Source organism: Ursus americanus, chromosome 11 (assembly GCF_024610735.1).
Source record: "Ursus americanus isolate L20-20 chromosome 11, mUrsAme1.1.p, whole genome shotgun sequence".
Taxonomy (NCBI): Eukaryota; Metazoa; Chordata; class Mammalia; order Carnivora; family Ursidae; genus Ursus; species Ursus americanus.
Window position 1 is genome coordinate 9,633,339 of NC_142137.1, and position 14,849 is coordinate 9,648,187.

The 14,849-nt window shown below is 38.1% G+C and overlaps 1 protein-coding gene and 1 pseudogene across 3 annotated transcripts in view; both read right to left on the minus strand.

Moving 5' to 3' along the window:
• The window catches only part of BACH2 (BACH transcriptional regulator 2), a 358,628-nt gene that overhangs the window by 88,578 nt on the left and 255,201 nt on the right, over positions 1-14,849 (minus strand). The window lies entirely within an intron of this gene.
• Positions 6,014-6,784, minus strand: LOC123798495 (mitochondrial carrier homolog 2 pseudogene; annotated as a pseudogene).

Consider the following 14,849-nt stretch of genomic DNA (forward strand, 5'->3'; position numbering starts at 1 on the left):
TGCTCACGTGGGATATTAGTCTGTAGTTTTCTTTTCATATATATATTTTTAAGCAGGGTAATTCTGGTCTCACAAAATGAGTTGGAAAATATTTCTTCCTCCTCAGTTTTCTAGAAGACTTTTTGTAGAATTGGTATCATTGATTCCTTAAATATTCAGTAGAATTTACCTGTGACGTCTCCTTCCCCTGGAGTTTTAACTATAAATTCATTTTAAAAAAAAATCATCAAATTCATTGGCACAAAGTTGTACATAATATTTCCTTATTTTCCTTTTAATATCAGTGGAATCTGTATTGAAGCTCACGTTCCCAATATTGGGAATTTGTGTCATCTTTCTTTCTTTTCTGATCAGTTTGGCTAGAGGTTTGTAAATTTTATCAATGTTCCCAAGGAACTAGCTTTTTGTTAAATTGATTTTCTTATTGTTCTGTTTTCTATTACATTGATTTCTGATCTCATTGTTGTACCCTTTCTTCTGCTTACTTTAGGCTTTAATTTGCTCTTATTTTTTATTACCTTTTATTATTTTTTAAATTTTATTTTAATTCTAGTATAGTTAACATACAGTGTTATATTAGTTTCAGGTGTAAAATAGTTTTTCAACAATTGTATGTATTGTATACTCAGTATTCATCATGTTAAGTGTACTCTTAAATCCCTTCACCTATTTCACCCATTCCCCCATCCCCTTACCTCCCCTCTGATAACCATCAGCTTGTTCTCTATAGTTAGGTATCCTTTTTTGGTTTGTCTCTTTTTTTTTCTTTGTTCATTTGTTTTGTTTCTTAAACTCCACATATGAATGCAATCATATGGCATTTCTTTCTCTGACTTATTTCCATAGCATTAGACTCTGTAGATCTATCCATGTTATTGCAAATGGAGAGATTTCATTCTTTTTTATGGCTGAGTAATATTTCACATACACCCCCACCCCCCACATGCACAGCTTTATCCATTCATCTAGTGATAGAGACTTGGGCTGCATCCACAATTTGGCTATTGTAAATTGTGCTGCAAAAAACATAGGGGTGCATATATCCTTTTGAATTAGTGTTTTCATATTCTTTGGGAAAATACACAGTAATGGAATTACTGGATCATATGGTAGTTCTATTTTTAAATTTTTGAGGAACCTCCATAATGTTTTTCATAGTGGCTGCACCAGTTTGCTTTCCCACTGACAGTGCAAGAGGATTCCTTTTTCTTTCTTTTTTTTTTTTAAGATTTTTTGTTTATTTATTTGACAGAGATAGAGACAGCCAGCGAGAGAGGGAACACAAGCAGGGGGAGTGGGAGAGGAAGAAGCAGGCTCATAGCGGAGGAGCCTGATGTGGGGCTCGATCCCACAACGCTGGGATCACGCCCTGAGCCGAAGGCGGACGCCCAACCGCTGTGCCACCCAGGCGCCCCGAGGATTCCTTTTTCTCCACCTCCTTGCCAACATGTGCTGTTTGTCGTGGTTTTGATTTTAGCCATTCTGATAGGTGTGAGGTGATATCTCATTGTCATTTTGATTTGCATTTCCTCAATAATCAGTGATGTTGAGCATCTATTCATGTCTGTTGTCCATCTGGATGTCTTCGGAGAAATGTCTGTTCATGTCTTTGGCCCATTTTAAAATCAGATTGGCTTTTGGGTGTTGAGTTTTATACGTTCTTTATAGATTTTGGATACTAATCTTTTATCAGATAAGTCATTTGTAAATATCTTCTCCCATTCAGTAGGCTGTCTTTCAGTTTTGTTGACTCTTTCTTTGCTGTGCAGAAGCTTTTTGTTTTGATGTAGTCTCAATAGTTTATTTTTGCTTTTGTTTCCCTTGCCTCAGGAGACATATCTAGAAATATGTTGCTAAGGCTGATGTCAGAGAAATTACTGCCTGTGCTCTCTTCTAGGATATTCACAGTGTTGGGTCTCACATTTAGGTCTTTAATCAATTTTGAGTTCATTTTTGTGTATGGTGTAAGAAAGTGGTCCAGTTTCATTCTTTTGCATTAGCTGTTCAGTTTTCCTAACACCATTTGCTGGAGAGACTGTCTTTTCCCATTGCGTATTCTCGCCTCGTTTGTCAATTAATTTACCATTAATTTGCTCTTCTTCTTCCAGTTTCAAAAGGTGGAAGTTGAGTTCATTGATCTGAGCTCTTTCATCTTTTCTAAGAAAAGCTTTAATGCTATACATTTCACTCTAAGTACTGCTTTAGCAACATCTCACAAGTTTTGAAATGCTGAGTTTTTATTTTCATTAATTTTAAAATGCTTTATAATTTCCTTCTTTCTTTCTTAATGTATAAATTATTTGGAAATGTTGTTTAGTTTCCAAATGCTTGAAGGAATTTCCAGATATCTTTCTATTATTGTTTTCTGATCTAACTCCGTTGTGGTCAGAAAACAAACTTTGAATGACTTCAATCCTTTTAATTTATGGAGACTTGTCTTATATCCCAGAATATAATCTATCTTGGTAAATATTCCATATTTATTTGAAAGTTCTGTTGTTGGCTGGAGTGTTCTGTAAATATCAATTAAGTCAAGTTGTATAACAAATGTTGTTCAAATCTTCTTAACTGATTTTCTGTCCATGGGTTCTATCAAGGTATTGAGAAGAGTAGCTGAAATCTCGAACTATAATTGTAGATTTACCTATAGTTTTTGTTTCATGCAGTGTGAAATCCTGTTATTAGATGCATATGTGGTTAGAATTTTTATTTTCTCTTGATGTATTCATTCCTGTATCACAAAATGACCTTTTAATTCCTGGAAATATTATTTGCTTTGAAATCTAATTTGTCTGATATCAATAGTCATGTCAGCTTTTTTTGATTAGTGTTAGCATTAGTGTTAGCATCTTTCCCCCTACTTATCCTTTTAATCTATTTGTGTCTTTATATTTCAAGTGTACTTCTTGTAGGCAGCATATAGTCGAGTCTTACATTTAAAAAAAAAAATCAAGGGGTGCCTCAGTGGCACAGTCAGTTAAGCATCAGACTCTTAGTTTCAGCTCAGGTTGTGATCTCAGAGTCATGAGACTGAGCCCTGCATCGGGCTCCACTGCTTAACACTCTCCCTCCTCAACCCCTCCAGCCCCCCCCTCCCCCCGCCTCTCTAAAATAAATAAATCAGTCTTTAAAAAAATATCTGATAATCTCTGACTTTTAATTCGGGTACTTAAACCATTTATATTTAATGTTATTATTGACTTGGCGGGGTTCAAATATGCCATTTTGAAACTTGTTTTCTCTTTATCCCATCTGTTCTTTGTCCCCTTCCCCTCACTCTTTTGTTTTTATATTAATAGAATTTATTATAATTCAAGCTTATTCTCTTTATGGCCTGTTGTTTTGATATTTTATTGGTTACCTAGGTCTTATACTATGCTTCTTTAAATCATCACAAACTATCTTCGAATGATATTATACCACTTCATGTAGAGTATATGAATCTTACAATCGTATGCCTCCATTTCTCCCTTCTTGGTCATGCATTTTACTTCCACAAATGTTATAAAACCCACTACATTGTTTTATTTTTATTTAAACAATTATTTTTTACAGAGATTTAAATAACAAGAGAATAAAGTATACACACACACGCACACACACACACACACACACACACACACACACACACACACATTTTTCTTCTGCCTGAAGTACTTCCTTTAGTATGACTTGCAGTGTGGATATATTGGTGTCTTAGTCAGCCTGGGTTGTTATAGCAAAATAGTAGAAACGGGGCAGCACAAACAATAGGATTTCTTTCCCACAGTTCTTCAGTCTGGGAATTCCAAGATTAAGGTACCAGCTGATTTGGTTCTATGGTGAGGGCTCTCTTCTTGGCTTGTGGATAGCTGCCTTCTCACTGTCTTTGCACAGGGAAGAGGGACAGCTCTAGTCTCTCTTTGTCTTTTTATAAGGATACTAATCCCATCCTAGGGGTTCCATCCTCATGACTTCATCTAAATCTAATTGGGCTTTTGGAGGTGGACATAAGCATTCGATCCATCATAGTTGGTGATGAATTCTTTCAGTGTTTGTTTGTCTTAAGAAGTCTGCTGCCTTCATTTTTGAAAGTTATTTTTGTGGGGGATAGATTCTAGATTGACGATTCTTTTCTTTCCCGTACTTTGAAAAATGTCATTGCACTATCTTTTCATTTGCGTGGTTTCCAATGAAAAATCTGCCTTCGTCCTTATCTTTGTTCCTGTATATGTAATGTCTTTTTTCCTTCTAGCTACTTTTAAGATTCTTTCTTTATCACTTGTTTTGAGCAATTTGATTATGATGTGCGTTGGTGTAGTTTTTTCATGGTTTTTGAGCTTTTTGAATGGGTTCTCACCAAATTTGGAAGCATGTCAGACATTATTTATTTGACTACCTGAATGGAGACTATCTGAAATTGTCCCACAGCTCACAAATGTTCTGTACATTTTTCTTTCTGGTAGTCTTTTCTGTGTGTTTCATTCTGGACAGTTTTTATAGGTCTTCAAGTTCACTAATCCTTTCTTCTGCAATATCTAATCTGTCATTAATTCCTTTCACAGTAATTTTCATCTCAGAAATTATGGTTGTCACCTCTAAAAGTTCAATTTGGGTCTTTTTTATATCTCCCATGACTGTACTTAAGATATTCAATCACTCCTCTAACTTCTTGAACATTTGGAATACAGTTATAATAACTATTTCTGTCTGTTAATTCTAACATCTATGTCAATTCTGGGTTAGTTTTGATTGCTATCTCTCTTCATTGTGAGTCATATTTCCCTGCTTCTGTGCATGTCTGGAAATTTTTGATTGGAGCCAGACATTGTGAATTTTACCTTGTTGGATGCTTGATACTTGTGTGTTCTTATTAACATTCTTAAAATTTGTCCTAGGACTCAGCTGAGTTATATGGAGACTGTTCAGTCCTCTAGGTTTAGCTTTTGAGAGCTCTTAGGTGGGAACAGCAGCATTTAATCTAGAATTCCTTATTCCCCACTACTGATTCAAAACTCTTCTGAGTATTTTACCCAGTGCCCCTTGAATTATTGGTTTTCTAGTCTGGCTGGTAGGAAAGGTATTATTCCTGATCCTCTGTGAGCTCTGAGTACTGTTCCTTCTAAATGTTTTGGGTTTTTCTTTCCCCATTTTTGGTATTTTTCTCACACACATGTGCTAATGAGTACCCTACAGAATATTTAAGGGAAACCCTCTGCAGATCTCTGGAGTTTTCTCTCTGTGAAGCTCTCTCTTCTTTGCTACCTTGCTTTCTGAACTGTAGCCACCACAGTCTTTCCTGACTATTAGCTCTGTCTCCTCAACTCAGGAGTCAGCCAACATCTTCTTTGTTTTTTTTTCCCCTACCATTATCTGGAAACACTCTGAAAACAGTAAGCTGGTCTCAGCTTGTTTTCCTTTTAGGGATCAATGTCCTTCATTGCTTGGTGTCCAATGTCTTGAAAAGTATTATTTGATATATTTTATTTTTATAGTTGCTTTAGGTGGGAGTAAATTTAGTAAATCTAGTACCTGTTACTCCATTTTGGCTAGAAGTAAAAACCCTGGATTTAATCTTTATATTACAGTTACACTGAAAATGTTACAAACGATAATTTATCACTTTGCTAACTATATAGTGTAAACTTTGCTCTACTATAAATGATGATTTGTAATACCTCGTTTACAAAAATATTTCTGCGAAAAAGAACTTTCAGTTCTTTGAATTCCAATAAAAGATAAAGTATCTGTAAGCTTTATTACCCAGAATCATTTTTTATGCAATAAGAATAGCATTTTAAATGACACAATTCAGTTACAGTCACCGTAAGCCATGGAGCCAGACTGAGTTTGCATGGCTTCTGTCTTTATGACTAGTTAATTGCTGCCAAATTCTTTTTTACCTGGTAAGAAGACAAAGATTTTTTTTCCATTTTCTCAAGACTAAATGATTATTAAGAAAGCATACCACATTGTATAGAAATCAACATTATCTCCCACAGTTCAGTGCATGTGGGGCTATAGAAATGTCACTGTCCCTGCCCCATATCTTCAAATTAACATTCTCAGGTCACAATAATAAGTCTTCCCAAAGGGGGCCTTCTGGAAAAACAAGCTATTTCCTTGGCTCATATTTCCCTCTTTTTGTAGCATACACCAGCAGTCTATCCAAGAAGTTTATAAATTGGGGAGTAATGAGGGGATCCACCAGCAAGCTCACAGTTGTTGACAATCATAAGATTAGAGACAAGCACAAAGGGATAGGTCAATATACTGGCAAAACGTCCTGTGACACCATGGGAATAACTTCATTTTCCTCATGGTGGAAACCCCACTGTCCAGTGCATAGGTATTGATGAGGTAAGACCAGTGAGGGACAGAGCCACGAATAAATGATGTCACCTAGGAGGTGAGATATAAGACTCGCAAAAAATTCTAGGATGCCTCTTTATGACAGATGATTACTATGGAGTTACAAAGTCCACAGTACCTGGGTTCTCTGCCAATGATGTGTACCGCAGATCTTAGAGTGATCACATGGAAGGAATGTGTGAGGAGCATAGCAGCAAAAAGGGCCATCATCTCTCAAGACAACCTCGATAACTTGGTTGAAGGAAGGTGTGACTTCTTTCTGTACATTTCCAGGACCTAAATCCTGTAAAACTTTACCATGGACCACAGTTCCAAGGACTCCTGAACAAAGTCTTGGAGTTAACCCTGTAAATAGCTCATGCCTCCCATTGATGCTCACAATGTGCTGAGCATAACAAAACAGACCTGGAGGCTGACATACTTGCCACCCAAAAATATTTCATCCTATTGTTGGGGGAAGAGGCTCATATCCCACTTAGATGAACACCTTCACATACATGAGCTGCTGGGACAGGATGGTGAGATCAGAGCCCAAGAGCACTTGACTGGTCACAACTCCCATAAGGGCACATGGGAACCAAAGACAAATATTTTCTATTCTGGCATCTTTTACATGAAACGTTTTCAGGATTTTCTTATCTCCCATATAGGGTCTCAAGTCTGATTTATTTTCTTCATTCTTAGTTCTCAAATTATTACTCTTCTCCTAACACGTTCAATTTTCTCAGTCTGTGGAAATTTATTTATTTAAATCACAATTTATTTAAATTACATGTAGCAGGCAGTACTCAAAATTAGGTAGAAAAATTAATGTTCTGCAATGTAAGTGTACACTTAATTCATAAAAAGCAGGAGATTTATAAAAGATATCTCATTTTTCTAATCCATTCATGGGTAATTAATATAAATGCACCTACACCAAGAAGAGAGGAGCTTGCTATAAAGGATACAAAGCCTTAAGTTCTTTAGTGAAACGTGAAATGAAAGAAAGTCAAAAGAGAAATGAAAGTGAGGTGCAGTGGAAGGAGGAGTAGACCTCGGATCGAGGTCTTTTGATCCAGCTCTGGCACTGACCAGCTTTGTGGATTCTGGATAAATTGCCTAACTTTCTCTGGACCTGCTTCCCTATTTGTAAAATGAAAAGTCTGACCTAGAAGATCAGCAAATTTCTTACATATCTACAATTCTCTGAATCTTGGAGTCTGTAAAAGAAATACGTAATTGGTCACAGGCAACGGGTCTCTGTCACTTAGTTGAGAGAAGCTAGCTTTCTTTAGCCCTATAAAGACCATTCATACACCTTCTTCTATTGTTGTTGATGTTGTGTGGCTTCAAAGAAACTGCCTCTGCAGAGGGGGTTACAGGGATTGGGATGGACAACGTGAAGGAAAAAAACCAAAACTTTCTGGGAGAGAAGAAACTAGTACCCCAACCCCTGCTCTCATAGGGTCCAAGGTCTGTCTGGATAGAGACGGAGGAGAACAAGTAAGTCCCCTGAGGCGAAATTACCTTTCAGAAATGGAGAATCCAAATCTAGGAAGATGTTTTGGCACAACATGTGGTGCTAATGCTATTAGCTCTTTCAATCCTAGACATCTTAGCCCATAGGTTTGTTCTGGAACCTACAGCTGAGTAAGGGAGGATAAACTAAAAGAATTATGTCACCTGGAAACCTAGTGTGGTCCAAGTGGGAGCCTGACTGCTATACAGCAGCCCTGGATGAGAGTCTGCACCACCAGGTGGGGAGCAGTCATCAACAGTGGTGAAGCCAAGACAGTGCTGTGGGTGGACTCTCGGATTCCAGTTCATAACCAAGATAGTTTCTTTCTGGTCTAAGATATCTGGGGAAGAGAAGTCTCAAGGAATGATTCGATATCCTGCTATTAGGGCAGGTTTGGGAAAATAAAGGGGCTATGGTGATATATGCTCCCCGAGTCGATGAAGAGGCTATGATAGTCACATGATCATGGATGTCTGCCTTTTGGGTTAAACCTTCCAGAGAGTTTTAGAAGACACTTAAAACAGATTAGATCTGTTCATCAAATGGTATAATCTAAAAATCTATCATTCCCATGAAGCTGTTGCTAGACTTTAACCTGTCTGAGGATTTTCTTGCTTTTATTACATTATTCCTGGATAATCCTTCCTTATGCCATGCCAGCACCACTCTCTTCCTCTTGGCCTTTACATTCCCATTGGATCTTATCACACCCCTCACTGTTGGCCCCTCTTCAAGCATAATGGAACATACTGTTTCTTCTTCTTTTAGAAATCAGTCAGCTCTTCTCATCCTCTAATTATCATGGGTGCTCTTCTAGGAACTCCTTCCAATTTGTCTGTTTTTGACTCACCAATACCAACCTGAATTCCATTTCTCTTATCACTGTACTATGTCCCATTAAGTTTCTTTTTTTTTCCACTTGCCTTGCTAATATTAATTAAAAAACACTTTTCCCCCTAATGCAGCAAATCCTGAAATCTGCAGCAGGACCCATGGGATCTAAGAATGAAATACTTTGTAGTGAGTAACTGAGCCCAGAATAGCATGTAGGAGTCTGACAGCCAGTCTTTACACTAAGCATTAGACAATGTGTTAAAGTGTGTAGACATTAGCTGAAATCAGATTGTAAGGAAGCCTTCCAAAGGTTCTGATTTGGGTTTTGGCTGGAGCTCATTCTTCTTTTTGTAGGCCAAAAAACCCAGCTGCACGTGTACATACACATACACCCCAATCATCTTATCATATGGTTCAGCAGCAAAAGTTAATTACTATTATTTTCTCATAATATGCTCATTCCTTCAAAAAACTACACAGACCACAACTCTTATCAGTCAAAGATATAATATTAATGAACACAGACTCGTTTATTCACTTACTCATTCAGTCTTCATTCATTATTTGTTCATATTCAGAAATTAAAACGTCTGACACTTAGTTCTGAAGGTTAAAAGTATAAATCAAAAAACCAAAAAGAAAAAAAATCTACAGTGGGAAATGTGAAAAGCTGAAATTCACAAAAAAGTAGAATGTTAAGTTTTTCAGACAACCTGTCATGTCTAGAATGGTTCACATGAAAAGAAATGAATACGCCTTGCAGGTAATGAAAAAGACCAAATTATAAACCATTTCATTTGAAATTCCAACCACATTTCCCATAGAAACAGGGCATTAAGTAAATACTTCTGTGAATCACACACTAAATTAGTTAGTAATTGCTGAGTAAATTCATGCTCTTATCAAGCATGCTTTTTTAAAAAGTTATTTACAATGAAACTATAAGGGTTAGTTTTTATAAAAGAAAGTTATTAAGTCTATAGAAATTTTTAGAGTGCATAGTGCCATTAAAATTACTAAGTTATTGCTTTTGGATTGGAAAACACTTTTCAATCGCATCAAGACTCAAACTTCTTACTTAAAGTGGAAAGCAATCCAATTTCAGTATTTTATAACGGAAAACTGCAGTGCCTGTCATTTAAGTCTCTAATGCCTTAGATAGCTAGAGTAAGGGCCTGACATTGAGCAGCTAAAACGTTCCGTGTTCTTTATTTACTCAAACACTCCATCTGCGTGTGTGCTCGTCAGCGCCAAGGGAACTGAAATTTAAGGCTGCTGTTAGAAGGAAGCACTTGCAATTGTATCATCAAATCCTTAATAGCTCTGAATGGTTCTCGTACTTCAACATAAACTTCCATCTTCTTTGACCTTTCGGGAGGAAGTTCAATTTACTGACACAGTTTGTGACAATGGTTTTTACGGTACAGCTGAAAAAAATACATAAAGAATTTAGGGACAATTACCATAAGCCCCAATTTTTGGGTAATTTTTGTTGCTGATGTTGTTTCACTCATTTAAAAAAAACAGACCAAAATAAAAAATAACCCAAGCTTTCTAAATATCTAGTACTAAAACAGTGACAAGTACTCACAGTTCTATATTTAAATGTGAACTGTATGGAGATGCAGGCTGTGATGCAGAGACTGAGCTAGAAGTATTGGAATGTTGGTAGCAGGCAACCCCTATCAGAATACCAGCAGTGTTTTTTACAGAGCTAGAACAAACAATTCTAAAATTTGTATGGAACCACAGAAGACACTGAATAACCAAAGCAACCCTGAAAAAGAAAAGCAAAGCATCATGATTTCGGACTTCAAGCTCTATTACAAAGCTGTAGTCATCAAGACAGTATGGTACTGTCACAAAAACAGACACATAGATCAATGGAACAGAACAGAAAACCTGGAAATGGACCCACAACTATATGGGCAACCAACCTTCAACAAAGTACAAAAGAGTATCCAATGGAAAAAAAGTCTCTTCAATGAATGGTGTTGGGAAAACTGGACAGCAACATTCAGAAGAATGAAACTGGACTATTTCATTTGCATTACATCATACACAATAATAAATTCAAAATGGGTGATAGACCTAAATGTGAGACGGGAAACCATAAACATTCTAGAGGAGAACACAGGCAGCAACCTTTTTGACCTCAGCCATAGCAGTTTCTTATTAGACATGTTACCAGGGGCAAGGGGAACAAAAGCAAAAATGAATTATTGGAACTGCATCAAGATAAAAAGCTTCTACACAGTGAAGGAAACAATCAACAAAACTAGAAGGCAGGCTAGGGAATGGGAGAAGATATTTGCAAATGACATACCTGATAAAGGGTTACTATTCAAAATCTATAAAGAACTTATTAAACTCAACACCCACAAAACAAATAACCCGGTTAAGAAATGGGCAGAAGACACGAATAGACATTTTTCCAAAGAAGACATCCAGATGGCTAATAGACCCATGAAAAGTTTCTCAACATCGCTCATCATCAGGGAAACACAAATCAAAACCATGATGAGACACCACCTCACACCTGTCAGAATGGCTAAAATTAACAACACAGGAGACAGCAGGTGTTGGCGAGGATGCGGAGAAAAGGGAACCTCTTGCACTGTTGGTGGGAATGCAAACTGGTGCTGCCACTCTATGGAGGAGTATGGAGGTTCCTCAAAACAGTATGGAGGTTCCTCAAAAAGCTAAAAATAGAACTATCCTATGATCCAACAATTGTACTACTAGGTATTTACTCAAAGGATATAAAAATACACATTCAAGGGGGCACTTGGGTGGTTCAGTTGGTTAAGTGCCCGACTCTTGGTTCTTGTTTGGGTCATGATTTTATGGTCTTGAGATCGAGCCCTGCATTGGGCTATGCACTGAGCATGGAGACTGCTTAAGATTCTCTCTCTCCTCTTCCTCTGCCCCTCCCCTCCCAGCTCACACTCTCTCTCTAAAAAAATACACATTCAAAGAAGTACATGCACCCTGATGTTTATCGCAGCATTATCATCAATAGCCAAACTGTGGAGGGAGCCCAAACGCCCAACAACTGATGAATGGATAAGGAAGATATGGTATATAGTATATGGTGTATCAAAATAATGAAATGTTGCCATTTGCAACAATGTGGATGGAGCTAGAGCGTATTATGCTAAGCAAAATAAGTCAATCAGAGAAAGACAAATACCACATGATTTCACTCATGTGGAATTCAAGAAACAAAATGGATGAACATACAGTGGTGGGGGGAAGAGAGAGGAGGAAACAAATCATGAGAGACTCTTAGCTACAGAGAACAAACTGAGAGTTGATGGAGGGATGTGGGTGGCGAATGGGCTAGATAGGTGATAGGCATTAAGGAGGGCACTTGTTCTGATGAGCACTGGGTATTACAAGTAAATGATGAATCACTGCACTATACTCCTGAAACCAATATTGAACTCTATGTCAACTAACTAGAATTAGACAAAAAAAGAATGTTGGTAGCAGGCTATATGTATTAATCTAACGATAATAAAGAATTAAAGGTATATTACACATCACCAAACTGGAAAGAACTAAAAAGTTTGGCAACTTCAAGTGTTTGTGAAGATGTAAAGCAACAGGGACAGATTATGACCCAGTATTTCCATTCTTGGGTTACACCCAAGACATTCCTGTATGTGTATAACGGGAACTCTGTATACGAATGTTCACAGCAGCGTTGTTCAGCATCCCTCCCAACTGGAAACAATACAATGTCTGTCAGTAGCTGAATGAGTAAATACACTGAGATATATTCATATATTCATATAATGGAAAGATAAAAAGCACATTAGAGCCACATGCAACAACGTGAATGATTCTCACTAATCTAATGTCGAATACTGAGCTAGGGAAGCAAGACACATTGGATTCCTTTATATCAAGTTCAAAAATGGGCAAAACTTAAGTATCGAGGGATACATACATAGGTGGTAACACTATAAAGAAAAGACTCAGAAAAGAGTTTCCATCTGTGGGGAGAGAGTTGTTATTGGGCAGTGGTACTGGGGGGTGGCTCAGAGGTGCTGTCACAATGTTCTCTTTCTTGATATTGGCGATAAGTAGCTGTGCATTCACTTTGTGTTAAATTATACATTTGTCTAATGCACTTTCCTATACCTACATTATATAAGTAAAAAACCCCTCCAGCTCCCTTCAAATTAAAGATTGTAGGAAAGGGTTAACAGCTCAAGCTACCTGCCTCAGGTTGTCCAACTTAATCATGAAAGTCCTAGGGTGGACTTTGGGCTTGAAATGAAAACACACAAGATCTGCAAAAATGGGCCGAATATGGGGAGGAGGCCCTTCAGGAGGTGGTGAGAAATCTAAGCCTGGCTTCTGCTTCCGAGCAGGACTCTTCTCAGAGATCTCGGGTTTCATCTTCTCCTGTGAAAACCAGATCATTTCAATGCACTTCCATGTCCATATCTATAAAATGAGGAAATGGACTAGGTGACCTGCAAGGTGTTTCTAGTTCTAATTTCTATGGTTCTATGAAAGGACAAAAACTTTAGGAAAAACCTGACACATGAGCTTTTCTACCTACAGTTCTTGAGAAGGCTGTTTCTGAGAAGTTAGAGATGGTCAAAATAACACAGCTGGCTGGGAGGGAGAAATGCCATCATGTAATTTCTGGGACCGATAAAGAAGAGAGGAAGACTTGCCCAAAAACGGTGTGAATTTTTCTGTCTTATGAACAAGTCAACCTAAAGGAAGGAAGAAGCAATAGAACACAGTGCTTAGTGGTGCTGAGCAGTAGTTCAACACTTTCCTCTCTTCTCACTCCTTTCCCCCCGAAAACAGTGCTCTGGTGTGCAGGACACATTCTCAGAGGCTGTCTCACACATGTGGCTACGGAATCAAGGAGGGTGTTCATCAACTCCTCTTGTCTGAGTTTCCACCCAGTAATGTCACGTGAGACAACACTGTCTGGGGCCTGGGGAAAGCTACGGCTTGGGTTTAACAATAACACAGTGCATACACTGTCATCTCAAAAAGTAGATGAAAGAGATCACAGGCTTTGAAATCAATGGGTGAAGAGGACTCCATGCCAGGCTGTCCAAGATACACAGTTATTGTTAGTGGAGGCTGGCAGTGATGGGTGTGTGTGTGTGTGTGTATGGTTAAGGGAGAAGAATGAGGAGGCAGGAAGTGTGGAATTAGGGATTGGCAGTTTGGGACATAGGCGGCTTTGCGATCACCTACCCCGCTCTTCTTTTCTGTATTTTGATGTTTGTTTTTGTTTCTTTTGAGGTAACCCACCAGCAAAGGGTGCAGCCAAAGCCCCCATATATTCTGCTGGGGTAGGTCTTTTCTACCCTCGACTAGTTTTCTTTTCTATCTTGTCACTTCCATCTTGTCTCCCACACTACTTCCTTGCAGCTATGTCCGCCATTTATATTCATTTCTCATACATCAGTCTCTGCTTCCTATTAGAATTTGCTTCTTGCCTATTAGGAGTTAGAGGACAGAGAGAAGTCATTTCTTTTCTACATTTTTCTTTATCAGGGCATCTGTGTGAAATATTCTTTCCCAGTATCCCCTTCCTTCGCCTTCTAGCTGGAGAATATTACCCTAGAGCTTCGTGCTGCTAATGTGAGAAGAAATTATGAACAGTGATTAGGAGGCTAAATGAGGGTGGTGGAACCTATTTACTTCATTAGGTTCCTTCAGGGAAAAAGCAAGGACGGGAAACTGAGAGATAAGGGTTAATACTAAAAGAATAAAAGATCCATTTGACTCAGAGCAATCTTCAGTCTGCCTGGATTCTAGCAGACACCCTTCTCCATGGGGAAATCATTACAGAGAAATGACATGCAAAGTACGCCATAAAGCATCTGAGTCAAACCAGAGGGAGGATGACTCAACGGATCGTTTTACATTTTAATAGAAGGCGCTGCAGATTTGTACCCAGTGCACGGTTCAACACGGGGTGCACATCCCCTCCCCAAAACTTCTCCATCGGGTGGGAGGGGAGTTCCCAGAATCTGACAGAAATTGTTCTGTCTTAGATAAGAACCAAGTCAAAACTCACAACAGAGAATCAAAGACTAAGAAAAGACAACAGATAGTCAAATGCAGAAAAAAGGGGAGACTGCAAGTCTGTCTGATTCCAATTGCAGCATTACTGTCA